This window comes from Palaemon carinicauda, chromosome 34, assembly GCF_036898095.1.
Source record: "Palaemon carinicauda isolate YSFRI2023 chromosome 34, ASM3689809v2, whole genome shotgun sequence".
Classification (NCBI taxonomy): Eukaryota; Metazoa; Arthropoda; class Malacostraca; order Decapoda; family Palaemonidae; genus Palaemon; species Palaemon carinicauda.
Genome location: NC_090758.1, coordinates 15,421,965 through 15,444,086, shown reverse-complemented (window position 1 = coordinate 15,444,086; position 22,122 = coordinate 15,421,965).

Genomic DNA, 22,122 nt, shown 5'->3' with positions numbered 1-22,122 from the left:
GTACCGCTGGGCACGTCTGAAGGATGTGGTGCAGGGTTCCGGGGGCGTTGCAGCCTAGATCCCAGCGGCTGCTCTGCTGCCTGCCTCTCGCACTCCGAGCTGGGGTCGTCAAGACTCCCAGTCTGAGTTTGATAGCATTGCAGTAGGTGCCCCCTTTCATCAGCCGGCTCCCGGCATCCAGCCAACTTGGTCGAAGTCCAAGTTTTGCTTCTTTAAGGCCACATCCATCTACCGTGGCGTACAGTCTCTCTTCCCAATTTGTGACAACTAGGGCACGGTGATGTTGAGCCAGCTCCGTAGCCACCTCCGCTACAAGGGCATCTGGAGACCTAGCTAGTCTATCATAGCAATCCTGCAGGGCTTTGGGGATGCCATCGGTAAAATTGAATATACCTAGGCCCCCCGTCGCTGTTCCTGCATAGAATGCTGGCAGAAGAGTGTCACCAGGTAAGTGCAAGCACCTCCTGGTGAACTTCCTAACCTCATTGTCCACACCTCTCAGGTGGAACTTTTTGACCAGTCCAAATAGGGCTAGATATTTAAGCCGCGGGATTAGCACATGTTTCAAGGCCCAAAACTTCTGCTGAGGCTTTAGAGGAGCACTCTGAAGGTTCCCCAGTTCGGTTTTGGCCTTCCCGATCAGCTTAGTCCCATTCATGTTTACCACGAGCCCGACTTCAACCCCAAGATACTTGTAGAATCCATCAGGGCTCGTGGCTGGGATCGTCTCGTCACCATACATGAAGGGACGGGAATCGACGTACCAGGTCTTTTTAGACTGGTCACCGACGATTCCCGCTGTTGCACACTTTCTTAGGACTGGCTCAAGGCCCAGCTTCCCGGCATGGTCGAGAAGCTTCTGGATTGATAACCCTAGACCATTACGGTTTTGGGCTACAACAACAATCCCACATGCCCCTCTCCTTCTCTCCACCGATGCCAGCGACGTCGCTATTGGTGCAATACTCGAGCAGGTGGTCAACGGCTTGCCCCGCCCATTGGCCTTCTTCAGCAGAAAACTGTCCAAGGCAAAATCGGGTTATTCTATTCGACCTTCGATCACGAATTGGTGGCGGTGCACCTGGCTGTCCGTCACTTTCGCCATTTTTTAGAAGGTACGCCCTTCGTCATTCGCACAGACCACATGCCTCTGGTCCACGCCTTCACTCGACAGTCTGACGCCTGGTCCGCCCGTCAATGCCAACATCTCTTCGCCGTGGCTGAATACAATTGCACCCTTCAATACGTCCCTGGGAGAATGAATCCCGTTGCCGACGCCCTGTTAAGAAACATGTTGGCTGCCGTTCAACTGGGATTGGATTACAATGCCTTGGCTGAAGCCCAACGACAGGATCCAGAGTATCAAGCATGTAGGACATCCTGCACGTCACTCCGTTGGGAAGACTTCCCACTTGAAGACTCCAACACCACCCTCCTCTGTGACATCAGTACTGGTAGACTGCGACCTTGGATTCCTGCTCCCATGCGCCGGCAAGTGTTTGATTTAATTCACGGCCTTTGACATCCCTCGTGCTGTTTTACTGCACAGCTGCTGAAGACGAAGTTCATTTTGCACTGCATTTCTAAGGATGCTAAGGATTGGGTCCGCGCCTGTACTTCTTGTCAAACTTTCAAAGTACATCGACACACGGATTCAGGAATGGACACCTTTCCTCAACCTCAGCGTCATTTCGCACACATTCACGTCGACGTTGTAGGCCCCTACCCACATCACAAGGACATCATTACCTGTTTACCGTCATCACCCGCTTGACTCGTTGGCCTGAAGCCATTCCCATGGAAACTGCAACGTCCGACTCATGTACATCTACCTTACTCTCAGGATGGATTGCAAGATTTGGTATCCCTGAGCATATTACTTCTGACAGGGGTACCACTTTCACCTCTCAATTGTGGACATCATTAGCGAATCTCCTGGGCATCACCCTACATCAGACAACGGCCTACAACCCCGCTGCCAATGGAATAGTTGAACGTTTTCATCGCACCCTCAAAGCAGCTTTGATGTCCCGCTGCAAGGATTCCAACTGGTTTACTCAGTTTCCCTTGGTCCTCCTGGGACTAAGGACCACTCCTAAAGACGCCCTCGATGTCTCGGCAGCTGAAATGGTGTATGGCGACCCGTTGGTCGTCCCTGCCAAATTTTTTCCATCTACAACTTTCTCTGACGATCTCCAGCGCATATGTGGGAAAATTTACTCCATGCCGCCAGACTTACAAGCCCACAGCGAAGCATCACATACTGACAGACTTGCACTCTGCAACGCGCATCATTCTGCGCAACGACACTCGTAAGTCACCGCTAACGCCTCCTTACACGGGCCCTTTCCTTGTAATCCGACGCAGTCCGAAAGCATTCCTACTAAACATTCGTGGCAAAGAAGACTGGGTCTCCATTGATTGTCTAAAACCTGCTTATCTCCTGCCAGATGACCCGCCTACAGTTCGCCTCTCTAGATCAGGGCGCCCTATTTAACATGTCAGTATGTCATTTTTAGGGGGGGTAGCCATGTACCAACCGTGTGTCACACGATCGTACATAGTAACGACATTTCACTTTGTGTATATATTATGCTTGTATCTTCGCTCTCCCCTCGCACTAAAAAGAACCTGAAATAACATGCCTTATTTTCTCACCGTTAACTGTTAACCGGTGCGGTGTCGGTTGAACAGGAAATTTCCTGTTGCATTGAGTTTTTGTATATAAAGGAGAGTGTTCTGTAATAAAGTTACTCTGTTGCTTTCATCCTGTCTTTGAGTCGCAACCTTCTCTCGGCTCGTCACAGTATCCTTTTGATCTATTTGTTGAGGTGGATGGTGGACCTCAACTTGAATTTCTGATTTATTTAAATTGTCAGAAGACAAAACATCATATTTATTTGATGTCATAACTCTAATATTTCTTATGGAAGGGGGTGAGAGAGATGGAGGTTTCTCTCTTTACGATTAATAAGTTGTGAGTTACCAGGTTTTTGTACCTTCCCCACTACAGGTACACCTGATAACTTGGTTTCAGGTGGAATCTCCATTAAATCAGGCAAGGATATGGCCTGGGAGAGGTTAGTACTATCCTTTGCATTGGGGGACAAAGGTTTGATAGTGGTGGGCAATGTCTTTTTGTTGATACTCAATGATAAATCTTTAGGAGGAGATATTCTTGTCTTATTATGCAGCACTTTATCAATAGATGGTGATTTCCTTTTTCGAGAACTACTACAGTAGTAAGTGGGTGAGATGATTTCCAAGGAACTTCTTCTACTGTTTTCATTGTCTTTGCGTAGGTGTTAGATTTATTTAATAATCTCTTGGCATGCCCCACGCTTACATGTTCAATAATTGATTTATTGAGGGCAGCTTCTTCTAACTTATAAAACTGGCAGATCCTATCATTAGATTTATGATTAGAGTTGCAGTTTAAGCACCTTGCCTCAAGTGTACATTCCGCATGGTAAATACTGGAGCAAGTATTACAAATTTTATCATTCTTGCAAACTTTGGAAGGATGCCCAAATCTAAAGCAATTAAAACATTGCAGTAGCTTCTGTTTAAAAGGTTGAACTCTTTTTAGTTCCAGCGTCGTCAACGGAGTTTTCTTTAAATGAATTGCCATAGGTCGTCAACAGTGCCGGGGGCAAGTCAGCATATCCAGGGGAGGTGGGGTCGTTGTCACAAGAATCCATTAGAATAAAGAAAAGAGAAGAGTGATATTTTGAATAGTTTGATTTACCTGCTTGAGGACATTAAGGCATCACATGTTGGGAAGGAAATTTGCACTCTCCACTACCGGCACAGTTAAAGTATACTTCCCAGATGGTCCAATCCATATCCTACCCGATGGATAGCATCAAAACAGATATACAGGCACAGGTGTGAGCTGAACCCGCCTGTTAGGACTGAGACCAAGAAACTATGGAATCATCCTGTAATGACGGGCTTCCGGCCAAAAGCCGAGAGTCCTACCCCAAGCATTGGATCTCCCTGGATTCCAGAGACCCAACACTTGAGAATAATTCCGCCTAAAAGGTCTAAACCCTCTTCGGGATGGCTGAGATCATCCAATACTCTCACATATAGCTACCAGCAAAAACACCTCCCAACCTTGACACCTTTCCCATTCATCAAAGCAGGCAGCAATACCTGATGTAGAAACATCCGCCCAAGTGGCAATAACAGATGTAGAAACATCCATGCCATAAAAAAACATACATATATATGTAAATATATACACATAACCATATGGGAAATTTTACTCATAGGGTTGGGACAGCAACATGAGGAGGCTGAAAGAATTGCAACATCCTTTGCAAACAGAACACTGTCAATCAATCTCTCCCCCGAAACCAGAATGCAACAAGAGCAACTGGCGCCATCAAGATGGGAAGAGATCAACACAGCCTGCCTTCAGCAGGATGACACAGACACCCCATACACAGTTGAGGAGCTAAGAGCAGTACAAAAGACAGGGAAAGACACTGCACCTGGAGCTGACAAAATCACCTACACAATGATCAAACACATGGGTCCAGCAGGAGAAACTGCGTTCCTAAGATTACTAAACAAAACACACCTAGAGCACATAAGGCCTCAAACCTGGAGACAACAAGATACACAGCCAATCCCCAAGCCAAAGGATCCAACAAATCCTAGGTCAATAGCCTTGGTATCCTGTATAGAAAAAACAGGAGAAAAAATGGTCTTAAACAGATTAAAGTACAAAATTGGCCCCCTAAACAAGCAGCTATATGCATATCAGGAGGGAATTGGAACCTCTGAATGCATCACAGATGTATTAAGCTGCATAAATCAGAACAAGGCAACAATAGTCTTCATAGACTTTGAAAAAGCCTTCGAGCTTGCAAGCCCAGTTGCAGTGCTGCAATCAGTAGCTAAAAAAGGAGTCAAAGGACACCTACTAGCATGGACTAAAAACTACATGCTAGGAAGGCAAGCCAGGGTCAAATTTCAAGGAGTGATATCCACATATCATGAATTGGAAAATGGTACGCCACAAGGAGGAATTCTAAGCCCCCTCCTTTTCAACATCCTCATGGAAAATATAGCCTCACTTCAGCTACCTGAAGGAGTTGATATATTTATCTATGCAGATGATGTATGTGTAATAGCTCGAGGGCCAGTCAGGACAATAAAAATGCAAAGAGCACTCAATTCCATCAGCCACAAATCCAATGAGCTTGGACTAAAAATTAACATTGTCAAAACAAAAGCAATGACAATCAAAGCCCCAAACCCCGTACAACCACTCACAATAGGAATGGAACCCCTAGAATGGGTGGACCGATACACATACCTCGGGGTAATAATAGACAAACAGCTCACTTTCAAGCAAGAGATAAAATATCTCAAGGAAAGAACAAATGCCAGAAATACAGCTATGAGATATATGTGCAGGCTCAAGGATGGAGCAAATGAACACGTCCAAAAGAAATATTATCTAGCCTGTTCCAGATCACTAGTAGACTATGCCGCCCCAACACTCCTGGGACTAACAGATCTACAAAAAAGCACAATTGAAGTGATTCAAAACAATGCCATGAGGCTCATGTTGGGAGCCCCAATGTGGACAAGACTTTGCAACCTAAGGTTGGAAACCGGACTACCAACCCTCGAAGACAGAATTGCACTAAGAAATGCAAGCATAGTTGCAAAGATGTTCCTGTCAGACAGAGACTCAATCACCAAAAGACGAGTAAGAGAGGAACTATCCAAACATCCTGAAGTACAAACCCCAAATTCTTATGGCAAAGACCATAGCGATAACATCAAAAGACTTGGCCTTACAGAAACAATCCTACAATTAAAACCTGACACAGCACAAAGTACTATACACATTCCACCATGGAAAAAACAAGTTGCTAAATTCAACTACACCAAACTCCCAAGAGCAAAAGAAAACTGCACAATAGAAGAACTTAGAAACGCAGCAGAAGCAGCTATAACCTCTGTAGAAACAACAGGGGCACAGATCTACTATACTGATGGTACAGTAGATCCTGGAACCCAAACAGCAGGAGCGGCAGTTCACTCCTGCAAGTTCACAGCTTGCTGGAGAACATCCAATAATGTCTCCACCCTGCAAACAGAGCTTGTCGCAATACAGCAAGCATTAAAATACTCTATTGAAAATGAGGAAGGACCAGTAGTCATCCATACTGATTCACGATCCTCAGTGCAGGCCCTACAGCAGGACAAAAACAAAGAAAACAAATCCCTGATAGCGGACATTAAAATCCTCTTACATCAACATAATGAAAGAAACAGACTAGTAACTATAAACTGGATCCCCAGTCACATCGGGATACCAGGGAATGAAAAGGCTGATGAGCTAGCCAAAAGCACCAAACACATTCACAATGTACAGGTGCACATACAGCCTGCACTGCAACAAATCAAAAGCAAAATAAAGACACAGCTCAAGGACAACCTAATCAAGGAACTACATATGAGGATAGAGAATGGCTCTCCCTCTGCAACATGGTACAAATGGGCATCGGAACTAGAACCCCCTCCCATAGACAGATACACCTCAAGAAAACTGGCAGTATGCATACACAGACTCCGGCTGAGTTACAAAGCAAACTGGGAACTCCTAGATGACATCCAGACAAGGTGTGAACACTGTGATGTCATACCACAACAAGCTCTCCTGCACTATCTACTAGAATGCAGAGAAACAGCACAGCTACGAGGTGATCTACTTGTAGACACCAACACACCACATGCCATGAAAGAGGCAGCCACACTGGCAAAAGCAATTGTCGAAAGCATAGACACACATGCACAGTTGCTTTAAACACTACCTCCACCAAGGTAAGACCTCCTCATTCCATGCACCATCTCATCCCCTCATTGTAAGGCTCTATTCACATCACCCCCTTTCACTACTCAACTAATCTACCACTTAAAATCTCTCTGCAGGGACCCTAGGGAGTAAAGGGTTGGACAACCCCACCTGCACAATTTTTCTCTAATCTTCAAAAGCCTTACACCCCCACTTTTCAAACTACTACTATCCGAGAAATGATGGCCCTCTACCACTACCACCATCATCCTTACCCTATCCACAGCTTTTTCTACTACTAAAAACCTTTCAAATTTCCATTAATGCAACTACCTTAAAAATTTTTACAGATCACCTACGGGCCAACCAAGGGAAAGGCCCGTGCCAACAACAAGTGTTGGCTTTAATACCCCAACAACAACAACCTGTAGTAGTTCATAATAAAATAATAGAATTTTAGATAAATGTGTTTTTGCACTAAATATTCTTAACAAAATTGACATGTCACTGTGTGGTTCGTTGCCAGACGAACGACCACAGCTACGTTGATATAAGGATGTATTTATTATTTTAGTCATGCAAATTTATCTTGTGTTTGTGAAGGTTTGATGTGATACTTTTTTTGGATACTTTTCTGAAAAAATGATGATAAAATTAGAATGAGATAGTCTTACGTTTTTGAAAAATTCACAATAATTTATACAATTTATCAAGTTGTGTAACTGACGGCATTCCTTGACAATATTGTTTCGCGAGATTTTGCAGGTAATCAATACAGGACAAAATTGCCCAGAGATATACCTTTCAAAACTAAATTTGTTTATCTTGTTACCCTGTGACATAGGTACGTCAGAAATTGCTCGAATTACATATGATTTGTGAATTATAGAAAACTCAAACACTTATGTGAATAGCTGTGCAAGTAATAGTATATGAAAATAGATTATATGCAATTATTTTAACAAATTATTTTCAAATAGGAATAGAAATGTTTCTACTACATTATTTATTAATTATTTAGGTGAGCAGAGAGAGAGACAAAAATTGCTTATACCATTACTGAGACAACCTCCAGGCAATCTGGAACGAGCGAACGAGATGTTAATATTAATTATGAGTTTCATAAGAATTTTGTCTTTCATTTTTATTTTTACTTAATAGTATTTTCTTCTTGTTTACTTAAATTCAAACTTCATCAGTCTCCTCTACAACTCAAAAATATAACACAGAGAAAGACACAGAGGTTGTATATAACTTTTAATTACGTTAAAAATAGTATGAAGTATTTATTTTTTTATATGTAAAAATAATAGAAATGTGGTATTATTATTAGTATTAATATTATTTGCTAAGCTACAACCCTAGTTGGAAATAGTGGGATGCTTTAACCCAAGGGCAGCAACAGGGAAAATAGCCCAGTGAGGAAAGAATATAAGGAAAAACTACAAGAGAAGTTTAAGAACAATAATAACATCAAAATAAATCTTTCATATATAAACAATAAAAACTTGAAAATAACAAGATGATAAAAACTTGAAAATAACACGAGAAAAAGGAGCAAGATAAAATAGTTTGGCCAAGTGTACCCTCGAGCAAGAGATCTCTAACCCAAGACAATGGAAGACCATGGTACAGAGGCTACAGCCCTGTAAAGACATCATTCTGTCTGATTTTATCTCGTCAAAATCAGAGTTTATACTTATCATTCCTCAACCGTACATGTTATGGCTTATATGTAAATACCAATGTATATTTTATGCTATTTCATGTATTTGATGTTCCACATATTGATTGTAAAGTTTCATGAGAAACACAAATGTTCAGTCAGACTTGATTTTATGCGATGGAGGTCATTTCACCCCTACCTTGGGGCTGGGACAATTTAGTCTGAGAGCCCCAGTCCGGGCTTAACGCCGGGGCAATCTAGACAAACATTTAGCCCGACCCGGACACCTCTTTTCTGTCCGCAATCCTGTATATAAACAGAATGTATCAGATAATAAACAAGTTAGTTCTCAACTGTTTCTCATTGCGTGCCCTAACGACTGGCAACCTCCCGTATTGGATGGTATCTATGCAGTTTTCACTACGCCATTAACGGACTCACTAGGCTGAGTTACCTTCAGAAAACTGTTAACGGAACCATGTGAGGCCTTAGTTAGGTTTTCTGAAAGTCCCTTTCCCGGGTCGACATAAAAAACGCCACTAACAGACTCAATACAGCGCAAACCTCTTGATTTCTTGTATTTTGCCCTGCCATGTATGTATGTACGACCACACAGGAACCCGACACCATTAATTAACCCTGGAACGGTACGGTGGGTCGTCCGTGACCCCGAGCGTCAAAAAAAAAAGAGGTTTTTCTCACGTGACTCGCCCCCGTGACTGAATTTGTGGGTGATCGACCTGCAGTCGGTGTCTCGCCTACACGCTCTAGTAGTGTCCAGATGTGCATTGCTGTAGCTGTACTCCTTCCCCAATTTCTGAGACGCGTCGGGGTCGAGCGCGACCGAGTTTACCCTTCTAAGGTAATTTGCATAATTATCAAAGTTATTACGTATTATGAAATTGTCGTAGAATGGTGCAACTTGTATAGGTTATCAGTTGTGGAAAGTCTTGGTGGATTGTTTGGCTACCATGTGCATGATTTTTTTTTTTAGTTAAAATGTCGTTCATCACCACGAGGACCATTTTACCGCGAGTGCCCCTTTTTCATTTTTTTTTCATTTTTTTTGCCAAGTCATTTTTCTGTAAGATATTGCCAAATAGTGTCGTAAAACTTTTGCTTTTTTAGTGTTGGAATGTGTGTCTAGATGATCTGGCTACCCATGCGTGACTTTGTTTTTGTCAGATACGACGTAGTTATTGGTATATTGGGTATTTAACTGCGGTTGCCAATTTCTGTTTTTTTTCAATATCTGTAAAAATTTACTACGTAGTAAGGAATTGCCGTATATTATTGATTTTTTTTTCATGTTTATTTGTTAGAAAGTGTGCCTTAATGGTTGGGCTAACACGTGCATGTCGTTTTTTTTATCTGAGATGCCGTATATTAGAATGTTGGCCATTTTTCCGCGAGTGCCCCTTTTTATTTGTTTTGCATTTTTTTGCTTAGTCATGTTACCGTAAGGAATTGGCAAGTAGTGTCGCAAAACTTATATTTTTATAGTGTTGGAAAGTGTTTCTAGATGATCTGGCTACCCATGCCTATTTTTATTTTTTAGCCAGATATGGCATATATATAGGTATGTGTTCGATTTTCCTGTGATTGCCATTTTTTCGTTTTTTCCCATTTCTTTCAAAATTACTACGTACTACGGAACTATCACAGAGTAATGATTAATTTACATGTTTATTTGTCGGAAATGTTCCTTGATGGTTTGCCTAGCACGTGGCTGAAATTTTTTTTTTCTGAAATGCCGTATATTAGAATGTTGGCCATTTTTCCGCGAGTGCCCTTTTTATTTGTTTTGCATTTTTTTGCTTAGTCATGTTACCGTAAGGAATTGGCAAGTAGTGTCGCAAAACTTATATTTTTATAGTGTTGAAAAGTGTTTCTAGATGATCTGGCTACCCATGCCTATCTTTTTTTTTAGCCAGATATGACGTTTATATAGGTATTTTTGGGCTCAAGCCATGTCGTCCTGATGGAAGTTCCTTAAAGGCAGCTTCCTAGGGTATATTACAACTACGGCGATATTCCCAGAGAATTTACCTTAAGGTACCCAGAATTCTAACTCCTGGAGCGAGTATCCCTAAAAAAGACCTTAGGGATATCGTAAATATCAGTGGACGTATTCTTGACACGCCTCATAGCAATCTATACCCCGAATAGAGTTAACACTTCGTAGGGGTCAAATGGCAAGAAAACGAAAACGATAAGAAAGGGGGGAGCCGTTCGTAAGGCATCTCTCCTCCCCGTTTCGTAAGCGTGCCCTGCGCCGCTCGCGGCGCCATCTGTATTCCTTTTTGCGTAGCTATACAACTCGGTGTTTTTCCCTGTGTTACTACCAAAATCTTGGATTTACTCGTTTATTATGCTTTCTCCAACTTCTTCTGCCTCGGATAAGTTGAGTACTATTTCTTTTATGTATAAATGTAGGCTCTTGTTTAAAATTAAAGTAATTAAAAGAGTTATCTTTGGTACAAGAGCTGTTGCCTGTTGGAGGCGTCATGGACGCTGTCGCTCGCTAGAATAGGATTTATTTGTTAACAAGAGCGACGTTCCCAGCCCCTTGCGCTTTAATAATTAGCTGCTTAGTTTAATTAGGAATTCTGTTTTGATGCGATAGTAGTGTGCCTGGCGAAAGTTTTGCCTAGGCTGACCAACACTAGTCTTCGTAGGCTAGCTGTTGGCCCTTGTACTTCCTGCATGATAATTAGTCTTCCAAGTGTGATTTTATATTGCTTAATGCGTTAGGCAACGTTATACATATAAGCTTTTTTCGAGTACTTTCCAAGATAGTATTGGAGTGAGTTTCGGTGAATTAGGTAATCGATTCTCTTAGTGCCTAGGCTAGGTTGTCTTAGGTCATTATAATATCTGTTTCCCCATTTGCTCCCTTCTCTTCGGGGAAGGGGCAAACCCTTTCCCTCTGTTTAAGCCTTAGGCTTAACTCTAGTGGTTTGTTTGAATTAAATTTCAAATATATCTATGCTGGAGTAGTACTGTACCTTCCTGTTCCAACTGAATTGGTTCAGAGGGGGACAGTACAGCAGTGTATTAGTCTGAGTCCGTGTTGGTCTAGCGTGGGGCAGAGTCTCCCTTGCTGACTGACACGGGCATAGGGGGTTTATCCTCCTTGGATCACCTTGTTGGGTTCCTGTAGTGATCCCTTCGCTCGGTGACCTCTCAGACTTGTCCTCTTTGCCGTTCTGGATTCGGGATATGTTCCCTTTCTGGAATAGCAATTCCTTCCTTGCCTTGGTTTTAGGGAGGCAGCCAGTAGTGCCGGCCTCCATCCCGGGATTTCTCTGGCTGAGATGAGCTCTCTTAGTTGGGAATGACCCTTAACCAAGGCAAGGTTGGATAGGACCCTCTGTCCTTCCCTTCTATGTTTCCGTTTCCTTTGTGTCAGTCGTCCGCATCCGTACCTAGCCTAGGTTAGGATGGGGAACTGACGTGGTCCCCTGTCGGCCGGCAGAGTGTGCCGACCGGCAGAGACCCTTTCTTTTGAGTGCTGCCCGGTCCTTTCTTGGTCCCTCCACCGCTGCCGTCTGTAGATTCAGTAAGCAGCGGTTAGGAAGCCTGACTTAGTGTCTCCCCTTCCTCTCGGCACTCTTTCGGGTGCCGGGCGCAGAAGCTCATAGCCTCTTAGCCCGGCACTCATTCTGTTGTCTTCTTATGTGTTGTCCTTGCCGTCTGCCGGCCTACAGGCCGACCGCCGGTGGGGGGGTGTTCTCCAGTTCTCTTGCTGTCGGTCGGCGGTGGTTATATGCCTTTGCCGGCCGGTCTCTTGCTCATCTGCCGGCCACTATGAGTGGCGGCCGGCAGCCGAGCGCTACCTGGTGTGGAGGCCAGCCGGCAGGGTTTGCTTACCGCTGCCGGCCGGCCTGCTACACTGCCCGGTTAGCCGGCCACTAAGAGTGATGGCCGGCAACACAGTGCTACCCGGGTGGCTGCGGACCGGCAACCACTGCCGGCCGGTTCAGGCATGGGATCTGGAGTTCTCCCCAATAGGGGTGATCTGGAGTTGTGAACTTGAGATCTACCTTTGGAAAAAAGGGGGGGGGTGCTGACCGGCAATAGCCGGCCAGCACACCACCCTCAGGTACTGTATCAGTTCTTTCTTGGGTGGTGTATTCTACCAGGGGAGACCATGATATAGTAGGTTACAACACTGTTTTTTCTAACTTACTTGTGTTACTTTGTGCAATCACTTGGTGTCGCCTTACAAGGATAAAAAGAAAATTCTTTTCATCTCTGGCCAGAATGGTAAAATTTTACCTTAGGTGTGATCTACACCTAATGTCCCTTGGGAAATATGATCTCTGGTTACTCTAGTAAAGACTAACTATGTGATTTTTGGCTGGTGGGCTTCCACAGGTGATTGTGTGGGTTTCACAAGTAGGTGTCTTTCCCTTATTCTTTGTGAATACTCATATTTACATGTGAATTGAAATTCACTTGATATTCATGGAAATTTTCTTCTTTTACAGGAGGAGCATCCGAAATGTGATAGTGTCTTCTGCAATGTCCGCAGCAAGAACTTTTGCGGACATGTCTCGTGTAGGAGGCACGCGGCTTGCGCAGCCTCCAATGATGACCATCGCTACTGGGATCCGCAGGTATGTGCAGTATGTACTAACCTGCTATCAGAGGCTTTTGAATCCCCTAGGTCGGCGGAGTCAAGGGATGCAGCGAGGGAGAAGCTCCGTTTATGGGTAAGGGGTTTTCAGAAGAACACCACTGGACCTTATCTTCCTAATGAGAAGATGAGGGCATACCTTTTTCCCAAAGCTTCCACTGACGCTGTTGTTCCCCAGCCTCGGCCGGAGATCCCTCTCGTCCAGATCCCAGTGGAGGAGGATGTTACAGATGCCATGCAGGACATCCAGCTGGATGACAAGATGTCTGACTTGTCCGACCGTGCGGAACAGGATCTCCTCGCAGAGGGTGAGGAGGAGGATACAGATCCTATTGCCATGGAGGAAGAGGTTCCCGTACCTTCAGACGTTCCGGTTCAGGCCCCTGAACCTATCCCCTCTACTTCGTCCGCTCTTCCAGCAGAGCTGGGACAGGCTCTCTCTTCCATCGTTGGTATGATACAACAGATGCAGAGGGAGAATAATCAGAAGGCCGCTACATTGGAGCTCCAGATGCAGAAGATCACAGCATCACGTGGACCTCCAAAGAAGCTCAACGTGAAGGACCTTCCTCTGTGCTCGGATGCCAACCCGTGGAGATATGCCGAGCACATGCCGATGACGATCGGGAAGATCGTCATGTCGGAGAAACTGGGCTCAGTTCCCCTTGAGGAGGTGGAATTCTGGCCCAGTAGAGAGGCCTACCCGGACTGTTATGTCCGTCTGAAGAAGGAGCCGGCCTCGAAGGAGGAGACGGAACCGAAGGAGGTGATCATCCTGGATCACTCCAAGGCTCAAGCTACCTTAACATCTGCATTGAAGGAGAGGGGGTTCTCAAACTCTAAAGTTGCTGCTTTGAGTAAGAAGCACCCCTCCTTTGTATCCTCCCCGGCTAGGGCCTTCCCCTTTATGCAGAAAGGGTTCGCGGCCGTCTTGAAGGCGGTTGAAGCTGGCAAACCGTGTCCATCTCTGGAGGAATGCAAACCACTGTCGTTGGCCTTGCCGTTGGATAATAAGGACTGGAAGAAGGTACACCTGACCTTCTCGGTTGGGAAGTTGGACGCCGACATTGCAGGTCAGCAGTTCGGCGAAAACCTTCCCAAGTTGTCGGAATTCCTCCTACGGAGGGAATTGGACACAAAGGAGCGTCTGGCAGCCTCGATGTCTCTCCAGACTAACATGGAGACAATGGCTAGCGACCCCAAGATGCCTGAGATGTTCATGGTAATGGCCAAGATCCATCTGGCCACGGTGACTAAGGACCTCTATTGCTTTGTCAAAGCGAGGAGGGCCTGTAGAGAGTTTGTTTTCGCCTCGGCCACAGTGAGGCATGAACCCAAGAGACTCATTTCATCTAGCATCTGGGGTAAAGATCTCTTTCCCAATGAAGTGGTCAAAGAGGTGGTGGACAAGGCAGCCACTGAGAACCGTAATCTTCTCCTTAAGTAGGGCCTGTCCCTTAAGAGGAAGTCTTCCCCTGATGAGGGCCCTCAGCAGAAAGGAAAGGCGAAGAAATCGAGGTTTTCTTCCCGTCCAGCCAAGCCTTTCAGACCACAACGACAGCAGCAGCAGCAGCCAGCTTTGCCTCCGGTACCACAACTGGTAGCCCAGACCCCGACCACCTTCCAACGGGTACCCCAAGCCGTGTCATCAGCATCCCCGGCATTCAATCCAGTGTTCGAAGGGCAATCGACCACGTTTCGAGCAAAGCCCAGAGGTGCAGCCAGAGGTTCGGCGAGACGCCCCTCTAGGGGAAGAGGATTCAGAGGTGGTCGCGGCCAGAGAGGCAAGACTGCAGGGCAGTCAAAGTGAAGTGTCGCCGGTAGGTGGGAGACTACAGTATTTCCGGGATCGCTGGACCTTCGATCCCTGGGCCCACAGCCTGCTCAAAAATGGACTGGGTTGGAGTTGGTACAGTACTCCGCCCCAGTGCCCTCAATTTTTCCAACACTCCACCCCCGTTTTGGAGGAGTACATTCAAGAACTGTTGGAGAAAAAGGTGATCCGGAGGGTAAAGTCCATCAAGTTTCAAGGGAGGCTGTTTTGTGTTCCCAAGAAAGACTCGGGGAAACTCAGAGTCATTCTGGACTTGTCACCACTTAACAAGTTCATAGTGAACCACAAGTTCAAGATGTTAACGTTACAACACATAAGGGCCTTACTGCCCAAGAGGGCATATACCGTCTCCATTGATTTGTCAGACGCATATTGGCATGTTCCAATAAGTCGCCGTCTCTCCCCCTACCTAGGATTCAAGCTACAACAAAAACTTTATGCTTTCAGAGCGATGCCCTTCGGGCTAAACATAGCCCCAAGGATCTTTACGAAGCTTGCGAGCGCAGCGCTCAAACAGTTACGCCTAAAAGGGTTCCAGGTAGTAGCCTACCTGGACGATTGGTTGGTGTGGGCAGCATCCAGAGCGGAATGCTTGCAGGCTTCCCTACAGGTGATTCAGTTCCTGGAATATCTAGGTTTCATGATCAACAGAAAGAAGTCTCGTCTTTCTCCAGCTCAGAGGTTCCAGTGGTTGGGAATTCACTGGGATCTAGTGTCACACCGTTTTTCCATTCCGATGTCGAAAAGGAAGGAAATAGCGGGGTCTGTCAGGAGACTTCTAGGTTCCGAGAGGATATCAAGACGCGAACAAGAGAGGGTTTTGGGCTCTCTTCAATTCGCATCAGTAACAGACCCAGTGCTAAGAGCACAGCTAAAAGATGCAGCGGGAGTCTGGAGAACCTTTGCATCGAAAGAGCGAAGGGACTTGAAGAGACCGGTCCCACTTCGGCTACGTTCTCTTCTCAGACCGTGGTCTCAAGCCAGTCGTCTAAAGAGGTCAGTACCTCTTCAACCCCCCCCCCCCCCCCGTCAGTGACAATCCACACAGACGCCTCAAAGGTAGGGTGGGGGGGTCACTCCCATCGGAAAAAAGTGCAAGGGACCTGGTCCAAGCTATTTGGGACTTTTCACATAAACTTTCTAGAAGCTATGGCAGTGCTTCTTACCCTGAAGAAAGTATCCCCACGTCACTCGATCCGTGTAAGGTTGGTACTGGACAGCGAGGTGGTAGTGAAATGTCTGAATCGGCGGGGATCGAGATCTCCACCTCTCAACCAGGTAATGTTAGCCATATTTCGACTGGCGGAGAAGAAGAAGTGGCACCTGTCAGCAGTTCACCTTCAAGGAGTCCGGAATGTGACCGCGGACGCTCTATCCAGGGTTACACCGATAGAGTCGGAATGGTCCCTAGACGCAGGATCATTCTCCTTCATCTTGAGACAAGTCCCAGAACTGCAGATAGACCTCTTCGCGACGAAGGACAACAAGAAGCTGCCGAGATATGTGTCCCCATACGAGGACCCCTTGGCGGAAGCAGTAGATGCGATGTCCCTTGATTGGAACAGATGGTCCAGGATCTACCTGTTTCCCCCTCACAATCTGATGTTGAGGGTCCTCAACAAACTGAGATCCTTCAAGGGAGTAGCAGCAATAGTGGCCCACAAGTGGCCGAACAGTGTATGGTTCCCTCTAGCTCTGGAACTACGACTAGAGTTTCTACCACTCCCGGACCCAGTTCTGTCCCAGCAAGTCCAGAAGTCGACTGTCTACGCTTCATTACAGAAAACCCGGACCCTGCAGCTCATGATTTTCTCTCCCTAGCGGTGAAGAAACGGTTCGGAATCTCGAAAGATAGCATCGACTTCCTGGAAGAATATAAGTGTAAGTCTACTAGAAGGCAGTACGAATCAGCATGGAAGAAATGGGTAGCCTTTGTCAAAGACAAGAATCCGCACGAGATCTCTACGGAGTTCTGCCTATCCTTCTTCATCCACCTCCACGGACAGGGGCTGGCGGCTAACACGATTTCTACATGTAAGTCAGCTCTGACAAGACCCATTCTATATGCCTTCTAGGTAGACCTCGCTAACGAGATGTTTAATAAGATCCCGAAGGCCTGTGCTAGGCTTAGACCTTCAGCTCCTCCAAAGCCTATTTCGTGGTCTTTAGACAAAGTCCTTCATTTTGCCTCATTACTGGATAATGAGGAGTGTGCATTGAAGGACCTGACTCAAAAAGTGATCTTCCTTTTTGCCCTTGCTTCTGGGGCCAGAGTTAGTGAGATTGTGGCCCTCTCGAGAGAGGAGGGCCGGGTTCAGTTCCTGGATGGGGGAGAACTGAACCTGTTTCCGGACCCTACATTTCTCGCTAAGAACGAGTTGCCCACCAACAGGTGGGGTCCCTGGAGAATCTGCCCTCTGAAAGAAGATGCATCTCTATGTCCCGTAGAATGCCTAAAGGTCTATTTTCGTAGAACTTCAGACTTCCATGGGGGCCAACTATTCAGAGGAGAAACATCGGGCTCGAATTTATCTTGAAATCAGCTTAGGGCGAAAATTACATATTTTATTCGCAGAGCGGATCCTGACAGTTCACCCGCAGGTCAGGATCCGAGGAAAGTTGCTTCATCCTTAAACTTCTTTAACTTTATGTATTTTGTACACCTTCGTTCATACACTGGCTGGAAGTCTTCCAGGGTATTCTTTCGCCACTATGCTAAGCAAGTGGAGCAGGTAAAGAGGTCTGTGGTAGCAGTTGGTTGCGTCGTTAACCCTGCTGTTTAACTCTGCGAGGAACAGTGGAATTATTTGGGACTTTGATTCTTGGGTGAGTGTATAGTTATATGCGTTGGTATAACTAGTAGTGAAGGCTCTGGGAGCCCACAGTGACTGTTCCAGCGTTATGGTGATGGTAGCACAAGTACAGACAGGTGTGCCGAGCGTTTCTGACGCTAATGTCAGTGGATAGTAACATGGACGTTAACTTTGATACCTTGGTATGCGACAAGTGACCTGATTGTTTTCTTCCAGATAACCATACATCCATGCACTACGGTACTTGTGTAAATTGTTGGTCATCCACCTATCATATGTATATATTTGTGGTAACCATGTCTATTTATTGTTACTCAATAAACTTGTTCTCGGGAACCTTGCGTCTCCTTCACCTATATTGATTTCATGTTAATTATTGAGCATTTAGCCTATGTATATTAATCGGGGATATCTATAATAGCCTATTCCTTAATGCAAGCCTTGTTGCACTGGTTTATACTTTCCTTAGCATAAAGGGCTCCACCCCTCTCTGAGGACGGTGGCGGTAGCAAGTTTAATCCTACGCAGATATAACCTTTTTGTCTATTTCTACTTCGACCAGGGTGCTGGTCGGGATTTTTTCCCTTGGATGCTGTAGTTCCGTAAGGACTATGCTTTACTTCATATAGAGTGAGACCACTATATTGTACTGGCTGGCGAGTGATTCATACATAGGTATATGTACTCTTCGTTCGTTTCTAGAGTCTAGTAGGACTCTTCCCTGTAGGGGGCAGGAAGCGCTTTCATGGCTTATGATTAGTGAAAAGATGTATAACGGTAACATCTTAGGTCTTTCAGTCGAGTTGACTAAGAAACATTCCTGAGGAGTACGGCACGTATTGAGAATCCACAGATACAGTAATGCTCTGGTATACTTCCATCAGGACGACATGGCTTGAGCCCAAAAAACGGATTTTGAGCGAAGCGAAAAATCTATTTTTGGGTAAGATGGCCATGTCGTCCTGATGGACCCGCCCTGTCCCTTTTCAAAAAAAAAAAAAAAAAAAAAGAGAAAAGGGCTGTAGGACCCCTCCCTACATACAGTATCTGTAGCACCTCGTGTATCGCTACAAGGAATACAGCTCGCGGCGCAGGGCACGCTTACGAAACGGGGAGGAGAGATGCCTTACGAACGGCTCCCCCCTTTCTTATCGTTTTCGTTTTCTTGCCATTTGACCCCTACGAAGTGTTAACTCTATTCGGGGTATAGATTGCTATGAGGCGTGTCAAGAATACGTCCACTGATATTTACGATATCCCTAAGGTCTTTTTTAGGGATACTCGCTCCAGGAGTTAGAATTCTGGGTACCTTAAGTAAATTCTCTGGGAATATCGCCGTAGTTGTAATATACCCTAGGAAGCTGCCTTTAAGGAACTTCCATCAGGATGACATGGCCATCTTACCCAAAAATAGATTTTTCGCAATTATTATATATGAAAAATAAAAGAAAGTTAAATTAAAACCATAAAAGTTAGGATGTCACTGTAATAGTTAAATAGTTTTCAGAAGACCTTCTTCTGAAATAACTCTAAAAATGATGTATATGCAGGATTTTACTTTAGAGGAGGTGTACTACCCGTGGGATTATGCTTAATTGGCAGCCTATTTCCAGGTTTCTATTTAATTGGCAACCTACCTCCAGGTTTCTGCTTTAGTAGGTAATCTACATGAAGGTTTCTATTTTAGTAGGTAATCTACATGGCGGTATTTACTTTAGTAAGTTTTCCACTTGTAGGTTTTTGTTTAATTGGCAGCCTACACCCAAGTTTCTACTTTAGTAGGTGATCTATATGCAGGTATTTACTTTAGTAGGTGATCTATATGCAGGTATTTACTTTAGTAGGTGATCTATATGCAGGTATTTACTTTAGTAGGTGATCTACATGCAGGTTTTTAATATAGTTGGGGCTCTACCTGCAGGTTTATATTTAATTGGTTGCCTACATCTAGGATTTGACTTAAGTTGATGATCTACCTGTAGGTTTATACCTTATATATATATATATATATATATATATATATATATATATATATATATATATATATATATATATATATATATATATATATATATATGAGAGAGAGAACGAACTTGGTTGTCATGAGGGAAGCAAATTGTACATAAAACTGCGATAGCAAATAATTCCAGTAAACGTAGAACTACAACTATAAAAATGGAAATGACCAGGAGTTAAAAGGTTAAGAGTTAATTGTCAAACTCGTCTCGAAAAAAAAAAAAACAGGATTAGTCTAATACGCTAAATGAGTTAATCCGTAGGTCAGATTGTTCTTCATATCTTCAGGGGGGGGGGGGGGTCTTGAAGTGCATTGAGAAGAGAGCTTCTCTCACCCGCCACTTTCGTTTGCTTCGACTATAGAGACATGCATCCTAAAATCCTCTTTTTTTCCTCCCAGGGATAGGATTATATCGAAATAAATCATGAAAAACAATCATTTGAGTATTATTGTCAGATATTTGAATATTGAATACTAAATAAGTTATGATTTAAGATCATTTTGCGGCAATTATGTTTTGCAATATTATTATAATCAAAATATTTAGCATAAAATAAACATTTTTTTTAATGAAGTCACCAGGTTTTATCACTTTGTCAACTTACCATGATCATTCAACTGTGATTATATAGCTGTAAGCTCCCTATCTTTGAACGGTAGAGAAGTTTTATCTCTTCCCGATAATTGTCTGATTTTCTCAAGTTAGCTCTGAAGAGATTACCAGTAGTGCTGCTGGAGCCTTTTCTCTGAAGACGATGGCCACTGCAGCCTGCAGGGACTGCTACGAGGATCCCTCGTATGAATGTGACAGCTGCGATGCCTACCAGAAAAGAAGAGTGTATCTATTCAGTACAGAAGATCTCAGAACCACAGCTGTTGAGGACGAAACACTGCCTACCCATATCATCAGATGCAGCTGCAAGGGCTGCAAAATCGCCTCTATCAAGGTCCTGAAACACTACAGGGCCATGAAAGCAGCTAACAGGGAAGGGAATACACGCCCTCCCAAAAGAAGGAAGAGCCCTGAACGCCCTTCTCTAGTGCCAGGATCACCCCCTGCCATCACCTCTAGTGACTCCAAGGACTGAGGGAACATCCTCATCCTTGTCAGCTCCTTCAACTCCACTGCAGACAGTTATAGTTATCAGTCCAGCCTCGGCGCCTGAGACTTCCAATGCCATGGAAACGGATCCTGCTGAGACCCAGGCAGTCCTTCAAGGGAATCATCCAGTGGACTGTAACTGTACTGTCTGCCTCACTCAACTCCTGCAATAAGCCTGTGCCATTGCAGGCAGCATTCCAGCTCCCAAGAATGAAGGCAGGAACCCCTGCCTAAGTTCAAACCACACAAGACTGACAGCTCCATCTCCTACGCCACAGTTGTGGCGATGGCTGGAAAGCCTGGCATGAACCTCACTGCAAGACCCAACCGTAAGGGAGAGTTAATCATATCCCCAAAGGACCAAGAAACTGCCAGCTATCTACAGGAAGAACCAGCCGGGACACTGCTTGACCCTGCCTTGATCCAGAGGATTGATTGATTGATTGAAAGTTTTCTGGCATCCTGACATTTAAGGTCATTGACGGCAATAGCATTTATTATATATGAAAAATAAGAGAAAAGATGTCATTATAATAGTTAAATAGTTTTCAGAAGACCTTCTTCTGAAATAAATCTAAAAATGCCGCTCGCACAGTATGACACATCATGTCCAAAAATCTTGGCAAGGATGAACCTGCCATCCTCACCTCGACCCTCAAACAGATAAGTATTTCTTAAGTTATTATAATTAGGGCATTCGGTCAACAAATGCCTCACTATTAGAGTTACTAAACAGTCCTCGCAATACGGTTGGTGCCGGCCCTTCAGCAGAAACTCGTGTCAACCGAGTGTGACCAACACGGAGACGACAATCCCATTTTCGGGGTACAGTATCATGTTATACCTCCAAGGTGATATGACATTTGTTACTTCCCTCATTTTATTGCCATCTAGACTATCCCAGTGCTGTTGCCATTTATTACAAACCAATTTCTTGATGTAAGGTACGAAATCATTACAGGGAATGGGATACCTCCTTGGTGGCAACTCCGATGCTGCATTCTTCACCAGTAAATCTGCCTTCTCATTCCCAGACACACTTACATGTGGTGGAACCCAATAAAATCGAAGTTTTATACCTCTCTGTCCAATAATAAAAAGCCATTCTAAAATCTTTAAAACTAGAGGGCTACTGGAATTAAAAACTTCTAAAGCATGAAGGGCACTCCTTGCATCACTAAAAATTGTAAAATTACCCTCCTTCTCCAACGCTATTTTCTCAATAGCG